This window comes from Magnolia sinica, chromosome 12 (assembly GCF_029962835.1).
Source record: "Magnolia sinica isolate HGM2019 chromosome 12, MsV1, whole genome shotgun sequence".
Classification (NCBI taxonomy): Eukaryota; Viridiplantae; Streptophyta; class Magnoliopsida; order Magnoliales; family Magnoliaceae; genus Magnolia; species Magnolia sinica.
This window is the reverse complement of record NC_080584.1, coordinates 28,449,762-28,472,250: the sequence shown is the minus strand read 5'-3', so window position 1 is coordinate 28,472,250 and position 22,489 is coordinate 28,449,762. Positions and strand designations below refer to the sequence as shown.

The 22,489-nt window shown below is 37.4% G+C and overlaps 1 non-coding gene across 1 annotated transcript; it reads left to right on the top strand.

The window, feature by feature from the left end:
- The first annotated feature begins 13,267 nt into the window (after nt 1-13,267).
- On the top strand, nt 13,268-13,374 carry LOC131222095 (small nucleolar RNA R71). The gene has a single exon (XR_009159803.1). It is a non-coding gene; the product is annotated as a small nucleolar RNA R71 (small nucleolar RNA).
- The last annotated feature ends 9,115 nt before the right edge of the window (nt 13,375-22,489 follow it).

Sequence of the window (22,489 nt, the reverse complement as noted above, 5' to 3'; positions counted from 1 at the left end):
TTCCAATAGGCATAATTGGTGTCATCAAATGGTGGAGGCCTAGTGACTGAAAGGCTATCAAAATTTGACATTTTATATATAGCTTAGATCGTTAGCTCAGGAAATGAATCCAAGAATAAAGAATTAAAAATGAGCTATTAGGCTCTGATACCACTAGAAAAGGCCAAGCTATATGTCCTAGAGGGAGGGGGGATGAATAGGACTATGCCAAATTAAACTTTTAACAGCGGAAACTAAAGAATATGATAGCCAACAAAAGAAATGAAATAAATCACAATATAGAAATGTAAAGCAACCTCAAATTCAAGTCTTGAGAGGTTGATACAAATGTTGTTATAAGGACAACCTTGTACCATAAAAACCAAGGGTTTATGGCAGGACAACCTTACTAGAACGATAAGTATCAATATCCCAAACTGAATAGGAATATTAAAGGAAAATAGCAGAAAGTAAAGTCTAAACTATTACAACATTCCCACAATGCTTGAAATGTAAATATTACAACATTCACATCCACACATACATCCCACAATTCTGAATGATAAAAGATAGAAAATATTAAACGAACATTCAAATCACAAGACACAAAGAATTATAGTGGTTTGCCTGTGTGTACACAAACTGTTAAACAACAGATACACAGCTACTCCACTCCTAATATCCTCCCACAGGGGATATCAGTGTTCACTATCAAAATAGGTTTCACAGGTTCACCTAAAACTTTCACAATTGTATCTTTTATATGGGCTTACACAATTCAAAAACCCCACTTTCAGAGTTTTCTGGCTCTCCTCAGATAACCAACACAATGAGATTTTTCTGGCTTAATCTCAAACAAAACCAAAATAATTGAATTTACAATAAATGTAAAATACCTGGATTTCTCCTTTTGTTGTAGCACGGAAGAACCAATCGGAGTAGAAGTTCGAATGTGAAGTTCAATGTCCAAAGCTCACTTTAATATGGTTCTAAGTTCTAATTGATTTTAAATTAAACCAGTTGGGCTAGCTATATTTGATTTTGATTCTAAGAAGAAGAAATACAACAATTCCTCTTTTCAATTTAGATTGGAATATAGAAACAAAATCAAATTAAATAAGCTAACAAAAGAGAATATTAAATAAGCACAATGTAGCTTAAAAATAAACACAAACTTATCTCAGAGTGATGCCTTGATTTTACTTGAATTGAGTTATCAATCTCTGAAATTCGTCATCTATTTATAGATGCAAAAATCACGCCTACGACTGGTCTTGAGTACTCCACGACTGGTCGTAGATGAAACGGATTTTTGAATTTTCAAGCGGGATTGAAATAGACGGTTACACGACCGATCGTAGGGTGTCTACGACTGGTCGTAGAAAATCTACGACTGGCCGTAGGACTCAAGGATTCGTTGCTGTAGTTTGAGTTAAAGAACTAGAACTGGTTGAATAACTAGTCGACACTGTTCACATGATCGGTCGAACAGAGTCCAGGACTGGTCGTAGATGAATAGAAAATTCTTAACAATTGCAACAAACTTAGGACTGGTCCTAGATTTTCTAAGACTGGTCGAACCAGTGCTAGGACTAGTCGAACAAGGTCTAGGACTAGTCTTAGAATAGACCAAATGCTTATAAAGTGATTCAATATGAATTATGTATTCAAAATGACCCACCCTAAGGTCAATCTAAGGTCTATCATACCTGAGACCTGAAGTATGAACATAGAAAATTTATTCAATCAGATGAAGGTTGACCTTTGAACCTTATGAAGCTTGAGATCTCTACTTGATGTAGCTTGATCTTGAGATCTTCTACACCTTAGTTTTGTCTTCTTAGAATGTACTTCATTTTTTAACATCATCTTTAGACTTGAACAAGCGCTCTTCTGATTGACGTAGTTCTGAACATTGAAGCTTACAGAGAGGATCAAGTACATGACCTTGCATTTCTTGAAGTAGATCACCATACTTAACTTGAAGCAATGATGTAGTGTGTTGATCATCCATACAACAACAGACTACACAAGACACATATAGAGGTTTTGGCATCACAAAATTTGACATCTAAAGGAGCATGAGACCATAACACTTACAAACAGTCCATCGATTCATCGATAATTCAGTCCAGAGTTTTTTATAGTTGCTGGACATCAGAAGTCCTCAATTCGATATCATCGAGTGAGTTTCGAGGACATCGATAACAGGGTTCGATTTCATCAAACCATGTGTTGATAAATCGACAAAGGCAGAAAACTTAGAGATGTTCCTGAGTTTACAAAATAGTTTTCTCACCTTAAACCATAAGATGTTTTATTCATTTTTAAGGGTTTTATATACCTGGTGTTTTGGGACATGGGATGTGAGGCTAAGTTTACCTTTGATGAGTTCGGGCACACATCCAGTTGAGGCAGACACTTGAACAATCTTCCTATGGGGCTCACTTGGCTTGCTGACTCAACACTCACGCTAATTGACAAACCAGGGCACTTTCAATCTCTCCCTTTGTTAATTACGTGACAAAACACCCTGTGTCCTAGAACAGCATCTAGACCAACACCCTAAATTGTGTGTACATGAACTTTACATAATTTTACAAAGCTATTGAGTTCACACACACGACTGTATCATTCAGTAGTAGCTGCTTCCCCTGTCTTCTTGCAGCTGCTCCCCCTAACACCTGTACCACCATTAATAAATAGATACACATAATTTTCCTCCATGGTGGGATTTGTTCTCCTCTTTTTTGCCAGTCATTGGCAAAGGATAATATAGCAATATATGTTGATTGAAGTTGAAGCATGAAGATATGGGAGAACCAATAGAGAATGCGATAGTTCAATGCATAACAGATACATCTCTAAAATGCATAATCAGTTAGAGACATGTAAGTGACATCTCTTATAGAAAACATTTATGCATACTAGGTTAAAGCAGAGCTGTGATTTTAACAGACAATAGTATTATAGACATAAATCACAAAACCAATTCTCAAGTGTTAAGGAATATACAGAAGAGGATAATCACAATTGATACCAGCATTTCATAGACATTAGCACATAAATGGTAGGAAATATATATGAATTATCAAACAGCTACCAATAGAAATATCCAAAATAAAAACTGCCCAAGCATGGCGGTATTGTAACATCCATCCCAAACCAATAGACACAAATATCTAGCCCATCCATGGGCTTACAAAAAAGTATTTTCCTCACTCAGAGGATATCCATAAGCCATTTAAAAGAAAACTGTTAGACCTATCATGTTAGGTAGCCATCACATACACACATAAGAGCACAAGGCATTCAAAAGATATCCATGCCCATACGCTGAGATGAGTATCTGGTGTATGTGACGGCACGAAGACTGTCGATACTACGGTGGTGGGGCTGATGAAGACGGTGCTGTATCGTGTCATCGACAAGTTATCAAATCAACCAATTGTTGCACCGACTACTGTATGCTAGACATCATCTTTTCCAATGCTAAGAGCCGCGCATCATGTCTTCCCAGCTTATCCTCTATTTGAGCCAATCCTCACCGCGTTGCCTTGACCCTATCTTGGTGAAACTTGAAGCGTTGGGTCTGAGCCGAACCACTCGTATCTGGAACTTGTTGAGACTCTAGAGGATTTCCACCAGTTGGTGCTGTGTCTTCTCCTGTTTTACCACCTTCATGAATAGTCTCCTCAGATTGTTCTTCCACATAGGCATGAAATGTAAGGTCCAGTTTTCGAATACTGACCTTGTTAAAATGCTGGAGAGGATGCTCAAGATCGTATGTCGAAGGAAAACCGATTGTATCGCATATCACATGAATGATATGAGGAAAGGGTAAATATACGGCTCTGGACTGGTGGATGACACTTGTTATTTGGTGAAGGATCAAGGTAGGCAGATAGAGTTTGACTCCAGTGGCAACACAATACATAATCATGACCATGAACCCGGTAAGATCAGCGCGAATGGGTCCACGAGGATAAGCATTTGAGCAGAATATCCTATGAAAGACTCGGTATCGAGGGTGCATATATTTTTCCTTTAAAGCATTCCTTTGGTACCATGGGATATCTCGATCTTGACACAGGAATTTTGTAATTGTAGACCGAGTGATGGGATTTCCAAGTTCAAGGTCAGACAATCCAACTGGAGATAAAGTTAGACCAAGAATGCTAGCAATGGATTTTGCAGTAATGTCAACACTATCATCCCCGACTGTAACAGTAATGGTGGTGGTTCTAGTGTTGGAGAGTGACAATATGCAAGAAAGCAGTAGGTCGGCTCATCATGACATGGACCCCCGAAATCAAGAAGAGGCAGCCAGTCGATTGCCTCTAACAGATTTTCCATATTGTAGGGTTTTATGCATTCCCTGTCAACCCTACGCTCATACACCAAGCGCCTCCCTGAGTACTTTTCAAGTATGTGTAGAGGAGGTCCCACAACAGTATGTGGCGGTGCTGGTGCTTCAGTCAGAGCTTCTTTACGAGATGACTGCCAAGTAGAGGAGCTCCATGAGCGTGCAGGGGATCATTGAGACTGAGCCCTTCCTCTTTCTCTTAAGGCCAGGGATTTCTTTCTGGTGGGCCTAGATGACTCTCCGATGGTAGGAGACTTTCCTTTCTCCTTACTCATTAGAATAACTTAGAAGGAAATGTCAGAGAAAAGGAATCTGAGGACTATGAGAACAAACCCAAAATTTCTAAACAAAAAGGCCCTAACACAATGAAGTATATGTTAAGGAATCAAGAGTATTATGCAAGAGATTACCTGATTCAAGACACCCTAGATGGCATACGGTTGACAAACGATGAGAGCCATGGAAGAAATTCTCAGAGAAATCGAGCAGGGAAACAAAAATGACTTTTTCCCGCTCACTAGCTATTTATCAGGCAGTGAACTTTGATATCATCGACACTTGTTTTGATGATATCGATATACCCCAATCGATGTTATCAAAGACGTCCTCAATAACATTCTAGAACATGTGACGCTTCTGATTCCGAAGGGGCGCTGATGATATCGATATTTGTTCGATTTAATCAAGGATCCATACGATTCATCGACAAACTTATTGAAAAGGTGTATATCATTCATTTCAACATTTTGATGTTCTTTCATATATTATAACTTAGTATATTTTCATATCAGTTAGTATACACATCAAAATTTGTACAAACATTATACCATCCAAAATTATAAACATCAGTAATGTTTATGCACAAAGGAAGTTCTTGAGGTATAGAAACCTCGGATATGTCATGATAATCATCAAAAAAAAATGCATCATGTGCATGCATTCATCCAGACTTAGATGCTCCAGTCTGGGCATGTTTTCCATTCTCAGTTGTTACTAAGCATATGGATCGTCCTTCCCATTGCCTTTAATGACATAGCAATGGTCACTTGTGCGACAACCCTTCATCACCAGTTTACTTGATAGGTCTAGGATCTCGCATTCTTGCTTGTTGAATGTAACTGCATGCTCGTTTTCACATATTTGAGAAATGCTTAGAAGATTATGTGTCAATCCTTTTATGCAAAAGGCATTCTCATTTTTGAGCATATTCATTCCTTTGATAGTTTCCTGTCCTATTACCTTAGCTGTGCTTCCATCTCCATAAGTGACAATCCCATCATCAAAATTTGAATAATTTGTGAGGAGAGATTTGTCACCCGTAACATGTCAAGAGCATCCGCTATTCAGGTACCACTTAGCATCATTGCCTTTTTATATGATTTGAGTGAGTAACAAGACAATTTTTCTTCTCTTTTACTACCCATGTTGTGACAGGCTCCCTTGCGAATTTGTCAAAAGCATGTCTAGATACATTCGGTAACTGAATCAGTTTTCCTTGTTTCATTAGATCATTTGATTTCTGATTTAGTTCACCCACCTGATCAATAGCTCCTTCATTCTTTTAGATGGTGATGGATATGTATTACCTTTAGCCATATTCCTAGGTGGACTCTTGACATTTTATATTGTTCTTCTAGTTGGTCTGTATTTACCAGTATGATTTTGACCAGAATTGAGTTGAGTCCCCCTGGGAGACATGCATTCAAATTTAGAATGGCCAGAATCTCCACATGAATGACAAATAGGAGTAGTTTTTATTTTACTTCCTGATGCAGCTGATTTTTCAAACATTGGTGCTGCATTTTTGGATTTTGTTTTGAATTTGTCATATCCTAATCCACTCTTATCTTTCCCAGGTCTTCCCATTCCTAAGAGTTTTTCCTGAGTTTGTAAAATAGTTTTTCCTGTGTCGATAAAATGACAAAGGCAGAAAACTTAGAGATTTTCCTAAGTTTGCAAAATAGTTTTCTCACCTTAAACCCTAAGATGTTCTATTCATTTTTAAGGGTTTTATGTGCCTAGTGTTTTGGGACATGGGATGTGAGGCTAAGTTTACCTTTGATGAGTGCGAGCACACATCCAGTTGAGGCAGACACTTAAATAATCTTCCTATGGGGCTCACTTGGCTTACAGACTCAACACTCACGCTAATTAACAAACCATGACACTTTTAAATCCAACAATCTCAAATTAGAAAAGAAGATATTCAAAGCTATCACAGCGTCTATTTAAATTTGAGTCACAACAAACCATAGAAAAGTAAAAATATTTCTTAAAATCAAACCAGCTAAGAGATTTAGCTAACTATAGACATGATTGAACTAAGAACTCTTAAGAAAAGCATAAAAACAAACTAAGAAGAAGAAAACTCTTAGCGGCAGCTCTCCACCCTTTTGCTCCACTCCTTAAACCTTAGAAGATGCCTTGAAGCATCCTAGGAACTCCTATTTATAGTTTGGGAACCCCAACTTTCATACTAAGTTGGAAAAGTCCGGAAACCGCTCAAATTTACATAGTCCGCGCAAAATCTGCATAACCTTCGACTAGTCGAGAATGGTCAAGAGTCACCTTCAACTGGTCGAGGACAATCTTTGACTAGTCGAGAGTCGTGCGATTTTAAAAGATAATGTTGCTGGAGTTCGAGTCGAAGTTTCTTAGGCTAGTCAAGCCAAAGCCAGGGCTAGTCAAACCAAGGCTAGTTAAGCCTAGGGCTGGTCGAGCCAGAGCCAGGGCTAGTCGAGCCAGAGCTTAGGCTAGTCAAGATTCACACAAATTCCTTTTCTTCACTTCAAATCTTCAAGTCTCTTCATTCTTCACTTAGTTTCCCTGGATATTTGGCATGTGAATTCTTCAATCTTGGTCTCCTAAGATCCATCCTTTGCCTTGGTGATTCTTGAGCATCAAATCCATGCTTTTAACATTCTTTTCAAACCAAGCTCTCAGATTCACCTTACAACACAAATATGTATAAAATATAACATTAAGCAGTATCATGTTCATAAAACCAAGATATAAATAGGGGAAAATATTCAATATTTGACACTCAACACACTCCCCAATCAGCATTTTACTAGTCCCGAGCAAACCATGCGTGAAGTAATCTTCAATTCTCAATGTTCAAACCTTTTTCAGAAATCAATCTTTTGTGCAATCAAGTATAAATGAGTAGAATTAAGGTGAGAAAGTGAGATTTTGAAAACCTAGAGCCAAATCACATAAGCAATCAATCAATTAGGTTCTTTATCATTTAATTTAGAGCATAAGTTCATATACTAAGTTTTCTAATGTGCTCAGTGCAAATTAACTTACTTCTCATAAAAATACTATCTTTTCATAATGTTAGCCATGCTCATCATTTCAAGATTAGTTGAAAACTCAAGTACTGATTCCGAACTTATCCCCTTTTCCTTCTTTTTCTAGTTTTTTTAATCAATAATCACTTTTTATTTATTCATTCTTTTCAAAAAATTTCATTCTTTTTTCAGACTTTACATTCTTTCATTTTTTTTCATTCTTTTCACCATACATGACCTTTTTGTTGATCTCCTGTTTTTTAACTGGTTCCTTTTATCTTTTAAGGTGGATAAAATTCTCTAGACTCAATTCTCATCATCTTTCAATGATTATCATACTAACAATCAGAAATTCTAGTACCATTTACAGAAGGCAAATTGAACATGTCTTGTGATTTGGATTAACATGATATTCAAACTTCTTCTTAATCAATTAAATGGAAGAACCGTAAGTGATAGGCTACTTAGTTGATCAAACTCCAACAATTTAAAATTCAATTTTTATCTTATCATCATACTCAAAGCATTCCTAAATGCACAAATTATCAATTTTCAAATAGGTTTATTTTGAAAATTTAAAAATTTTCTACAATTTTTGCTTAAAACTAAGAAAACGCTGATTAGTTTACCTAATCCACGCCCTTAACCTAAAATCTACATTTTTCTCAATGTAAAAGATATGAGCATGTAATGCATATGAGGTAACAAAAAGAAAGGAGTAGTGAAGGCAAGGTAGTACCTGAAGAAGGCAAATTATAGCTTTTCCAAGGATCTCAAAATGAAGATGGTCTAGCACATAGACTAAAAATGGAAAGCAAACTATCCTAGTCCTAAATCCTATGAAAGTAATGACCTAACTATACCTCCATCAGACTAGGAGGTCAATCCTGGTGGACATGATCCATCAGAGGTATGGACATGTCCTCTAAATCAAACTTCTCAACAAATGGCTTTAAACGATGTCCATTTACTTTAAAAGCATTGTCATTACTTGGATTTTTTATCTTAACGGCCCCATGAGGATAGACATTAGTAACTGTGAAAGGGTCAGTCCAACGAGATTGGAGTTTACCTGGAAAATGATGTAATCGAGAATTGTACAAAAGGACTTTTTGACTAGTCAAGAATGATTTCTGAAGGATGTTCCTGTCGTGGAATACCTTCATCCTGTCCTTGTAAAGTCTTGAGTTCTCGTATGCATCATTTTGAATTTTCTCGAGTTCGTTCAATTGGAGTTTGCGCAGTGAGCTAGCGTTGTGCAGGTTAAAATTCAGATTTTTGATAGCCTAGTAGGCTCTATGTTCCAATTCCACAGGTAAGTGGTAAGTTTTCCCATAGACAAGTCTAAAGGGAAACATTCCAATGGGGGCTTAAAGGTTGTACAGTCTGCCCATAAAGCATCGGTCAAGCGGATTGATCAATCCTTACGGTCAGGGTTAACTATTTTCTCCAGAATGTGTTTGATTTCCCTGTTGAAATCTCTGCTTGCTCACTTGTCTGCGGGTGGTATGGAGTGCTCACCTTATGAGAGATAACATATTTCTTCATTACGTTCTCAAATGGCTTATAACAAAAATGTGAACCTCCATCACTAATGATGGCTCGAGGCATTCCTAACTAGGAAAGGATGTTTTCTTTTAAGAATCTAATGACTGTCCGATGGTCGTTGTTCCGGCACGGGATCACTTTGACCCATTTAGTGACATAGTCTACTACTAGAAGAATGTATAAATTCTTAAAGGATTAGGGGAATGGCCCCATAAAATCAATTCCCCAGCAATCAAATGCTTTAATGATTAGTATGGGATTTAAAGGCATCATATTTTGATGGGACAGCACTCCCAATTTCTGACAACATTCACAAACTTTGTAAAACTCATGAGTGTCCTTAAACATAGTGGGCTAGTAAAAGCCACCCTATAAAATTTTGGTCATGGTCTTTTTAATAGAAAAGTAACCACCACAGGCCTAAAAGTGAAAGAAGGAGATGACACTTTGTTGTTCATTATTTGACATGCATCTCCTTAGAATTTGGTCTAGGCAATATTTGAACAAATATGGATCGTCCCAGAAGAACTTACGTACCTCAGTGAAATTTTTTTTCTTATCTTATGTAGTCCAATTTGTTAGCGTGAAACCCTTAGCAAGATAATTTGCAATGTCAGCAAACCAAGGTAGGTGGGAGAGTTTAAAAAGTTGTTCTTTAAGGAACATGTCGTTTATGGTTACCGTCTCAAGGGAATCAGGGAGATCAAGTCTTGAAGGATAGTCAGCGACTACATTATTTACTCTCTTTTATATCCTTTATTTCTAAATCAAATTCCTGGAGTGGGAGGATCCATCTTATCAAGCGGGGCTTAGCATCATTCTTAAAAAGAAGATACTTTAGCGTCGCATGATCAGTGTAAATGATGATCTTGGATCCAATCAAGTAAGACCTAAATTTATCCAAAGCGAACACTATGGCTAAGAGTTCCTTCTCTGTATAGAGTAATTCAATCGGACATGATTTAGAGTTCTACTTGCATAATGAATAATATAGGTTTCTTCTCTTTTCTCTAACCTAACACCACCCCAAAAACGTAGTCAGACGCGTCGCACATAATTTCAAAAGGGATGCTCCAATCGGGTGACTGCATTATAGGTGCAGTAATTAACATGCCCTTGAGCTTAGTGAAAGCTTCCTGACATTGCTAAATCCACTCGTATGGTACGTCCTTTTAAAGTAGATTGCATAAAGGACGAGAGAAATGACTAAAGTCCTTTATGAATCTTCTATAAAATCTGGCATGTTCTAAGAAGGATCACACTTCTTGTATGCTCTTGGGTAGAGGTAGGTTAAAGATAAGATCAATTTTAGCCCTATCCACCTCAATTTCCTTGGACGAGATAATATGTCTAAGAACAATTCCCTTACGAACCATGAAATGACACTTCTCCCAATTTAGTACCAAATTTTTCCTCTCATCACTTCAGCACATTTTTCAAATTTTCTAAACATTCGTTGAAAAATGGACCAAAGACAGAGAAATCGTCCATGAAGACATCCAAATATTGCCCCACCATGTTAGAAAAAATTCTTAACATACATCGCTGAAGAGTGGCGGGGGCATTACATAGCCCGAATGGCATCCTTCGGTAAGCAAAGGTGTCGTAGGAGCATGTGAATGTAGTTTTCTCTTAATCTTAAGGGGCTATCTCTGTCCGATTGTAGCCCGAATACCTGTCAAGGAAGCAATAGTAAGAGCAACTAGCTAGCCTTTCCAAGATTTGATCGATAAAGGGCAAGGGGAAGTGGTCCTTCCTATTGACGGTATTCAACTTCTTGTAGTCAATGCACATTCTCCAACCAGTGGTAACTCTAGTTAGTACAAGTTCATTATCAACATTAGCTACGATGGTGATTCCGGACTTCTTAGGAACCACCTGAGTTGGACTTACCCATTGACTATCGGATATAGGGTATAAGATACCTACATCCAATAACTTAAGAACCTTGGCCTTAACCACTTCTTTTGTGTTTGATTTAATCAACATTGTGGTTGTCAGGTGGTCTTCTCATTATCCTCAAGATGAATGCATGAGTACAAATCAAAGGATCAATTCCCTTGAGGTTCGCAATCGACCATCCAAGGGCCCCTTTGTGCTCAATGAGAGTGGAAATAAGCACACTCTCTTGTTCTTTTTCAAGGTGGTATGAAATCACCACCGGGTATGTCTCATCTTGACCTAAGTAGACATATTTGAGATTAACGGGCAAGGGTTTTATGTCAAGCTTTGGTGCCTTAAAGCTAGACAGTAGAGGCATTATATCAGTTTGGGGTAGTTTCTCAAATTGTGGCCTCCACCGGTTAACTTCAAGTACCAGTGCAGCATTAAGAATGGCATCCATCTCCCTAATTATGTCATCATATAAATCAGGGGAGTGGGCCAAGTATGTCTCTAGAGGGTCAGAGTATAGAGTCAAAAGTGCTCTATCTTCCATGAAAGAATTGATCAGATTAATGTCGTGGGTATCATCCTCATCCTCTACCTATTTGCTCATGTTGAAAAAGATATTGAGCTCCAATGTCATATTTTTGAAAGATAGATTCATGATTCCATTCCTATAATTAATGATGGCATTTGATGTAGCAAAGAATGGACGACCCAAAATGATAAAAATTTGAGTGCTCATATCCACAATGGGTTGAGTATCCAGGATGATAAAATTTAGTGGATGGTAGAATTTGTCAACCTGGACCAACACATCCTCAATGATCCCTCTTAGTACATGAATTGATCGATTGACAAGTTGTAATATGGTCCGAGTGGGTTTTAATTCACATAGACCCAATTGTTCGTAAACTGAGTAAGGAATTAGATTCACACTCGCCCCTAAGTCAAGAAGTGCATACTTAATCCAGTAGTTCCCAATTACACAAGTGATGGTTAGGCTACCGGGATCCTTGTATTTTTCTGACACATCTTGCTTGAGGATGGCACTCACTTTTTCTGTCAGAAATATTTTCTTTCGAATACTTTGCTGCCTCTTAGTAGTGAATAGGTCTTTCAGAAATTTGGCATATGAAGGAATTTGTTTAATGACATCCAATAGAGGGATGTTGACATTCACTTGTTTAAGCACCTCTATAATATCCTGAGAGTTGGATAAAGGTTTTAGTACACTCAACCATTGAGGGAATTAAGCAATTAGCTTTCCTTGAGGTTCCGGTTCTAACCCATGTAGAGAAGTGTTAGGTCCATCATTCTTGTCTTCTTTCGAGTCCTTAAGCTTTTCAGCCCTTACCGGAATGGACTTGTCAATTGTCTTTCCACTCCTAAGAGTGGTGATAGACTTAGCCTGCTCCATATAATTTAAAGAGCTTGAATCACTTATTTCATATTGCAGTTTAGGATTGGGGAGAGGTTTGACTGGAAGCATTCCTTTCTCCCCACTCTTTAAGTGTGATTCCATCCTTTGCATGGACGTTGCAAGCATTCCCATTGTGGTTTTGATATCTTGGAATGTTTGTTCCGCCTTTTGATTGTATAGTTCTTGGACTTGAATATGTTTTAGGACTGGATCCTCTTGAGATTTCCCTTAATTTAGAAAATGGTTAGGGAATCCTTGAGGAGTAGCAGTTTGTCCATTCTTCTAGCTGAAGTTTGGATGATTTGTCCAATTAGGATTGTAAGTATTGGAGGTGAGTCCCTTGAAAGGTCTTTAGTAATTATTTACGGCATTCGATTGCTCATTCAATACCTCTTGAAAAGCAGGTATTGTTGGATAATTTTTAGTTGTATGTATTTTGTAGCATAAATACCGGAAACAACTTCCTTAGTCTTATCTTTCTTAAGTTCCATGGCCTCGAGTTTCCTTGTAAGACTGGCTACTTTAACATTTATATCATCTTCCTCTTTTAAAAGATACATTCTGCCCTTCTCCTTTGATTGAGTAGGCTTAGAAGTGGTACTAGGTTTTGGGGAGATGTCCCATGATTGTGTGTTTTCAGCAAGCTTGTTAAAATAATCCCACACATCATCGACATCTTTGTTCGTGAATTCCCCATTACACATTGTCTCGACCATTTGGCGCATGGAAGATGTCAGCCCATCATAAAAGAAATTCGTTGTGCACCATATTTCAAAACCATGTTGTAGGCATGAAATGACAAGATCCTTAAACCGCTCCCAACATTGGAAGAATGTTTCATCTTCCTTTTGGGCAAAGTTCATGATTGACTTTCTGAAGGTGTTCATTTTATGATATGGGAAAATTTTCTTAATGAACTCCCTTGTCATGTTGTTCCATCTATTAATCGATCATAGATGTAGTGAGGGCAACCACATCTTAGCCTTTTCTTTTAAGGAGAAGGGAAAGAGTAAAAACCTGATCATGTCTTTAGACACGTTAGGAAAATATAAAGTGGCTATTATCTCATCAAACTCTTTCATGTGTAGATATGAATTTTCATATTCAAGTCCATGGAACTTTGGAAGGAGTTAGATCACTCCTGGCTTGATATCCACATGTCCTGCATTCTCTGGAAAGATCATTCAGGACTATGAGCTCACCCACGCCAGTTGTAGATAATCTCATAAAGTACGAGGCGGGGGTGCATGATGCACTTCATTCTCATCCTTAGCTTCCTCAACCAGAGATTAAGGTTGATTTGCAGGTTAATTTGCAGCCATCACTTCTATTAACTCGAAGGACCTCAAGTGGTGTCTAATCCTATGATGGATAGGTAGCCCTTCGACTAATCCTCCTTCACTCAAGAGACATAAAGTGTTATCACGGCCCACTTGGGCATGAAACACTCTCAGCCCTCAAGTTCAGAATCTAACCTAAACCTAAAGAGAAAACTAAAGAGAGACTAAAGCAATTAAGAAATTAAAAAAAAAAAAAGATTTGGAAAAAGTTTACCATATTGGAGATTGCTAGGTTAGGATCCCACAAGAGAGAAAACCAAGTTAGTTTCTAAAAACAAATTCAGAAAACAAATCTTAACCTAAAAATAGAAAAAATAAATCCTAATCTTAACCTAATTCTAATACCAATTAATCTCAGAAAAATATAGTCGTAGTCCTTGGCAACGGTGCCAAAAATTTGTTCACAACCCCAAGTGTAAGGTCGCGATGCAGTAATAATCTCGATAAGACCGAGGTCGAATCCACAGGGACTAATCTTGTACATTTCTGAAAGTAACTAGGAGTAGAACTAGAAGAAGATGTAACACTCAATCTGAAATATTTGAAAGAGTAATTATGAATGATGTAATTGAAACTTGTGATGTCATCCTTATCTTTTCCATCTAGGTATCTTGTAATGAATATACTTGGGCCTTGATGTCATCCTTACTATCAAGGGAGGTCCTCCAATCTTATGTAATCATGTTGTTTAATACCAGAAGAGTAATGAAATGAAATGAACCTGACCGATCGAAAACCTTTTTCTTTTATGGGCGTTTGCCTTGCAGCCATGAGAATGGAATGGTTATGCTTGATAATCTCATATATTGGCCCAGTTAATAAAACAATCAACTGCTGCTATGATAGATGTATCTAATTTTAATCGAAGGTTGCACACAGCCACCCACTTTGCGATACACACATTTGGCAATTCAAGTCGTGGGTGCAGCACTTAAACGCTTGAGCCATTATTTCTGAATAAGGCTCCACCTATTCAACTACCTTCCACAACTCCGAGAATCACTCCTTTATTACCGAGAACCCAATTGTTACTCAGTTAATAGTGCACATTAACTGTGGCTTTTAAACTCAGTATATGAAAGAAAGAGTTAAGCATCAAACGGACTAACCTTAATTAACACCACTGCAAGAGAGATTATATCTTCAATGGATCATTTTAAGCTTCTGGATGACATCGTTGACTCGGGTATAGAGACTTTCTTGCATTCTTCTTCGACAAATGAATGATTCTCTTTCCTCCGAGATATCAGTGAGATTCTTGAGCAGGAACAGTGTTCACAACCCCAAGTGTAGGGTCGCGATGTAGTAATAACTCGGTGAGAATGAGGTCGAATCCACAAGGAATAGGGAACACGGTCTAGAACTAATCTAAATCTAACTTGGTTGGTCTGGGTTTTTAATCCAGTGATTTAAAAGAAGGTTTTGAAATAATAAAGATGAATCCACCTATAGTAATCTCAATATTAATTTACTTGATTTAATGATAACTTGATTGGAATTGAAGTTTTATCCTTTCCAATTGGATGATGGAGCAGTTAAAATAAAATCTAAACTTTTCATTAGTTTAGTTCTTAAATATCCATCTAATTGTAATGATCATAGGGACTTCAATCATCCACCATGCCCATAGACGATGGTGAACAATGACTTGTACAAATCATATAATTCCAAAGCCAATAAGATAATATCAAAAGCTTTCACAGCATCTATTGTAATTTCAGTCACAACAAACCATAAAAAACTGGAAATATATCTTTATTTAAACTAAAACTTAATGAAAGTTCAACATATACTTGAATTAAAGCAAACTAAATATCAAAATAAACTACAAGTTTCATCTCATAACCTTAGCTAAGAGATTAGCCTGAGAAGACTAACATTTTAGAAGAAAAATAAAAGAAAAACTAGAAAGATCTACTAAAACCCGTGAAGAAATCGAAGTAGAAGAATGTTGGCAGCGCTCCACCTAGGCCTTATCTCCCTTTCCAAACCCTAGAAGATTCTTTAGAATATCCTAAGAACTCCTATTTATAGTTGTGAAAATCCAACTTTCGCACCGACTTAGAAATTTTACAAATCAACCTTGGATTTACACACTTTTGTTACGCTTCTGTCGGACCGAAGTCGCGAATGAAAAATATGTGTAGAATATGTCAAATTTAGGTGGGACCGAAGTTGGCTTTGGTTAGATCAAATTAAGGCTGAAAATTCCACTTTCTTGCTTAACCATTTTGCGCGATTTCAGTCGGACCGAAGTCTATTTCAGGATTTTTCTATTTTAGACTCGGAATTCTAGAATATCATTTTTCTAGCCAATTTTCAGGATTCCTTTTCTTCACTTCAAACCTTTAATTCTTTCATTCCTCACTTGATTTCCTTGGATCTTTGAAATGTGAATTCTTCATTAATGACTTCTAAATCTCCAATTCTTCCTTCTTTTAAGCTCTAAATCCATCCTTTTAAGTGTGTATTCATCATAGGCTTCCAAATCAGCTCACATGACAAAAATATATATAATTAAATCGAATTAACAATTAAATGCCAGGAAAACTAGTACAATTGAAGGGTTAAATATATAATATTTGAGTATCAACAAGCGGCCTTCCTAAGAAATTTAAAATATCTTCTTAGAACTCCAGCACCTTAGACATGTGTTTGCTAAAGCAGACGCTGAATTTAACAGTTGCACAAATGCCCTGAGACACCTATCAGCTCTTGGTAGAGAATGTCGTACTCTATCAGCCCGTTATGAGGCAGCTTGGAAGAAACGTCTACATTGGACTCGTGAGCACGAGTTCAACCAAAAAATGTTGCGAGCGCTAACTCATTCTCGCAACTGCATACTTCACGACTTGGTCCAGACTAATTGGCTACATCACGATCATGATTGGCCAGAGAGCATTGAGCTTGTCGCTTTTGTGGTGCCCAGTTGGAACTCTACCAAGGTCATGCCGCTATCAGCGAAGCTGAAGAAAGATCGGCTAAGATGGAGAAAGCGGCCTTAGACAGCCACTTGGCCTACATTGAGCACTCTTTGGTCAAGCTCATGCGTCAACAAGTGTCCTAGAATGAAAGGAAGAACTAGGTGAGAGTTGCAAAGCTTGATGTTGCCCGAGCCTTCACTCATGCAAAGTGGGCTAGGGGTGTGACTTAGCGGTCTGACCCTCCCCCTTTTCTTATATGACATTTCCTACCCTAGTGTGGGTAAAACTCATGGCCTCCGAGTCTTTATTTAACTAGATTAACTAGGCTCCATCATTTAGGGCTTTTTATTTAATTGCGATTAAATTCTTTTTATTGAACTGATTCGGCCTGATTTCTAACGACCTCCGATAGTGAAGGGAATGATTGCTCCAGGAATCAGTCATATATAGGCAATGGAGCAACATTACCATTTAAATCTCTGAGAAGATAAGCACCTGCCCTTAGAACTTGCTTGATAACATATGGTCTGTCCCACCTGTGTGACCATTTTCCCAATGCTCGGTCCTTCTAACCGATAGGAATGACTATTTTTCAAACTGTGTCCCCTTCCTTAAAGGCTTTTCCTTTAACTCTTTTATTATATGCTTGGGCCACGGCCGCTTCATTGGCCATAATAGAATTTAATGCTTTGATGCGAGTCTCATCTAGCCCCTCAAGCTCGGCTAACATTATTTCCGTAAACTCAAGTGGGCTCAACTGAGATTTATGGGAAACTCACATCAACCCGACTAAAGACCCAACAGGACCGTCTACATCTCGGATCGTGCTCCTAGACGAGGTGTCTGTTGTACTTCGGGATGTTCAAATGGGCATCCATATGGTGTAAGAATACGGAAGAGCCCAAGGGGAACAATTCTGTATTCAAGCCGAGAGCACTAATCGCTACATGACCAGTTAGACTAAAGTCATGCAATGAATAGTGGCCTTGATAACAGAACAAACACCACTAGCAACATAGCACAATGCTGATAGAAGTTCAGTTGGCAACACGGTTCCATTACTACCTATGTCACCTTTACAATGTAACCCACTCCCGGTTCCTACCCCGGAGCTGAGGAACGCGCCACCTCCTATGGAAGTTAGGCAACCGGAGTACGAAGTTAGGAATTTTATACCTGAAAATAGGAATCATGGACCACCAGGAGGGTTCGACCCCCAATAGAGCCCTAGATACCAAGATAATCTTAACCAGTTTGGTCCGGATCACCCACCAGCCGTAAAGCCTCAGCGGGTGCACCATGACTAGATAATACAACTTGTTCAAGAAGTTGTTCGCCAAGTGCTCAGCTGCAATGCTATTCCTGTATATCATAAACCATACCCCAAGTGGGTCGATTGATAACATCTATTGCTGAGAAATTATCGACCGAATTTTGCCTTATTCTCGAGTGAGCCTAGTTAGTTGACTATTGAACACGTCAGTCGGTTCACCATGCAATGTGGCGAACTGGCCAATAATGATTATTATAAGTTATAGTTATTTGGTCACTCATTGACCACATCGGCCTTCACTTGGTACACAAATTTACTACTAGACACAATACACACTTGGCAGGAGTTGGAGGAGAAATTCCATGCTCAGTTCTTTTTTAGGAATAGGGAGATTACCATGGCCAATCTCACTCGATTCTGGTAGTTACCTAGGGAATCATGCAAGAGTTATATTATGTGGTTCAAGTAGGTGAAGAACTGTAAGTACTATGTTTTCTAGCTCCTATGATTGTCAAATTTTGTAGTGCCAAAACCTCTTAGAATTTGTGTCTTGTGTAGCTCATCCACATATTCAAGATCATGCATCTCATGTACAAGAACAAAGGTCTTTACCTTAAGAACTTCAAATGTAATATCAAGAGATACACAAGTTCAAGTACAATACCAAGTGATAATTCATTCTTTCAAGCTTCAATAGTTCTAGGTTTCAACACTTCATTTATGTTAAGACAAAGTACTTTACTTTGGAACTCAAAGCTCAAAGTGAAATGTAACTCAAGTATCTAAAGCTCAAGCATCAATGTGTTTCAAAATCAAGCTTTAAAGTGTTACAAGTTCAAGCTTCAACATACTTCAAGATGTCAAGCTTCATGTACTTCAAGATCATCTATCAACCAAAGAAAATGATGACTCAATGTTTAAACATCGCGTATAAGGTATAAATGACCCTAGATTGACTATAGGTTAGGTCATATTGATTGCATACTTTAATTGGGTCACTTTATAAGTGTATAGGTTGTTTCTCGACTAGTCTTAGCCTCTGTTCAACTAGTCTTAGTACCGGCTCTACCAGTCCAAGAAATTCCTCAACCAGTCCAAGGGTTGTTACTAATTTTTGGGATTTTCTGTTATAGCCATAACCAGTTCTGAAGACTGCTCGACCAATCGAGTGAACAATGCTCGACCAGTCGTGTAGGCTCGACTCAAAGTCCAGCAACTAAATTGGGTCCCACATGACTAATCGTGTAGGCCACACGACCGATTGAACCTCCCACTTGACCAGTCGTGGAACAACTTTATCTTATCGTGCTCGAAATTTTAAAAATTTGTTGGTCCTTCAACCAGTCGAGCTGACCTCTGGGCCAGTCGAGTGAGCAGTTTTTGCATTTATAAATAGAGCACGATTTTTAGAGTTTTTCATTCGATTCAAGCAAAATCAAGACACCACTCTGAGAGATAAGTTTGTGATATTCTTAAGGTATTTAGTACTCATTTAATATTCTCTTTAATTAGCTTTTTGCATTTGATTTTGTATTCTATATTCCAATCTTATTTGAAGAAGGGATTGAAGTTTTCCCTGTTCTTGGAATCAAAATCAAATCAAGCTAGCCCAAAGTGATTTAATCAAAAAATCATTTAAAACTTATAACCTTTTCATAAGTGAGTCTGGACATTGAACATCTACGTTGAACTTCTACCCCGAATTGGTTCTTTCAAGCTACATTAAAGGAGAATATCCAAATAAGTATTTTACATTTCTGTAAATCTTTTCTTTTAGTTTCTTTGAGATTGTGCCAGGAAAAATCTCTTTCTTCTGATTTGTCTGAGGTGATCCAGAAAACTCAGAGAGTGGGGTTTTTGAATTGTGTAAGCCCACTTGAAAGACACAATTGTGAGGGTTTTAGGTGAACCTTGAAAAACGTATTTCATAGTGAACGCTAATATCCACTATGTGAGGATATTGGGAGTGGAGTAGTTGTGTGGCTATTTTTCAAAACAGTTGGTGTACACACAAGCGAACCGCTATAATTTCTAGCCTTGTGGTGAATGATTGATTTTGGCATTGTGTGGATGTTGTAATTTCCTTTTTAAGCATTTGTGGAGAATGTTGTAATCTTTTTATGTAAGTGTGGTAATGTTGTAATAACTTAGTTATTTTCTTTGCTTTTTTATTCTCTATTCCTTTGTATCGGTTTGAGATTTTTATATACAGACTGTTCTAGGAATCAGGTTGTCCTACCATAAATCATTGGTTTTTGGTGTAAGGTTGTCCTAAAAACATCTGTATTAACCTCTCAATACTTATACGTTTGAGGTTGTTATTCTTTTCTACATTGTGAAATTGTTTAAGTGTTATCTTTATTTATATTTGTTTAATTCCACATTTAATTTTTAATTTGGCATAGTCCTATTCACCCCCCCTCTAGGACTCTTAGCTCGGCATTTTCAAGTAGTATCAAAGCCTAATAGCTCACCTTATTTATTTTGGATTTATTTCCTGAGCTAATCGATCTGAGCTTTTTAAGATGTCAAATTTTTATAGCCTTTCAGTCACTAGGCTTCTACCATTTGATGGCTCCAGTTATGCCTATTGGAAAGACAGAATGAGGATTTTCTTAAAATCCATTGATGAGAGCGTGTGGCAAGCCACTGTGACCAATTGGACCCCTCCTACCACTAAAGTGACTGGTACCGATGGATCTGTAACTGTAAAAGTAACACCTTATTTTACTTGGACAAATCTTTAGAAAAATGAGAGTAATGTCAATGCAAAGGCTCTAAATGCAATCACTTGCGCACTATTACCAGATGAATTCAAGAGAATTATATCCTGTGATACTGCAAAGCAAGCCTGTGATGTTTTGGAAATGACACACGAGGGAACAATAATTGTCAAGAAATCTAAAGTCTAAATCCTCACAACCAAATTTGAGGAAATACGTATGGAAGAAAGTGAAATTTTCATGGACTTCTATACAAGATTGAATGACATTGTCAACTCTATGTGGGGTCTTGGTGATAGAATCCTAGAAAGTAAAGTCTGTGCAAGATACTATGCTCACTGCCTGAACAGTTCAATTCAAAGGTAACTGCGATTTAGGAACTTCGTGATACGGATAATATGAGGGAAGAAAAATTAGTTGGTTCTTTACAGACCTATGAGTTAAACTTTAAAGCTCTTAAAGGTAAATCCATCACCCTTAAATCTTTTAAAAATATTTCTCAAGAAAATAACAATTCTGATTTAGAAAATTCTGAAGATGATATGGCCCTTTTAGCTAAAATGTTTTATAATATTTTTAAAAGTAAAAAGAGGGTTGATTTACAAAAACCTAATGAAAAGAAAAGATCTAGATCTAAAACTTGAAAATCTTTAAAAGACAGTCAATGTTACAACTGCCATGAATATGGGCATCTAACAAACGAATGTCCTAAAAAGGACAAACCTAAAAAAGAAAGGTATGTTGGCTACATGGGATGAATCTTCCTGCTCTAAAGTTTCTTTTGAGTCAGAAGATTCTAAAACCAAGTCGAGTAATGATGTTAAAGCCCTAATGACTCTAGCCAAGTTCACTTTTTCAAATAATGATGATTCAACTAGTGAAGAAAATCTGAATAGTGACCATGAAAATGAAGAAGATCTTCAAGATGCTTATAATGCCCTATATAAGGAAAGTTGCAAAATTGCTATAAAACTAAAAATTCAGTAAGAAAAGTTTTCAAAACTTAAAGAAAATTTTGATAATCTATTCTTAGAAAAATCACACATTTCAGACTGCTTTGAAAAAACTAAGTGCGACTTAGATTTCAAAACCTCCTAGGTTGAAAATCTAAAATCTGAAAATGAAAAGCTAAAACTAGAAGTCTCTTCACTTTTGAGTTTAAAAGACACATGGAGGTATGCCCAAGGTGATCCTAAGTTAGAAAAACTCTTATCTAGATCTAAAAAATATGACAATCAATTTGGATTGGGCTACGACAAAAGTATTCCCCCCAAATATGGGAATACTCCACTCATATATGTGAAAGGAGAGTCTTCTAACTCAAAAGGAAAAAGTCTAAATCAAAATCATTCTAAAACTATTAAGACTTTTCAAAACTTAAGACCTAAAAGCAACCATATCAACAATAAAAATCATAATCATAATCCTTTAGCTGAGAAAATTGTTGAATTACTTAAGGAGCTCCTAAAATCTAACTCATTGGGTCAGTCTTATAACAACTACAATCATAAGAAGACCAACTATACTCCTAGACCCAAGACTATAATGAAATGGGTCCCTAAGGTTACATGTTTGGTTGCCCACACCGCTTTCAAAGCTTCGAGCCATTCAAAGTGGTACCTAGATAGTGGTTGCTCCAGACATATGATAGGCGACAAGGGTCTGTTCACCAATCTTAAAGACATGATTGATGGTTCAGTCACATTTGGTGATGGTAGCAACTATAGAATTATTGG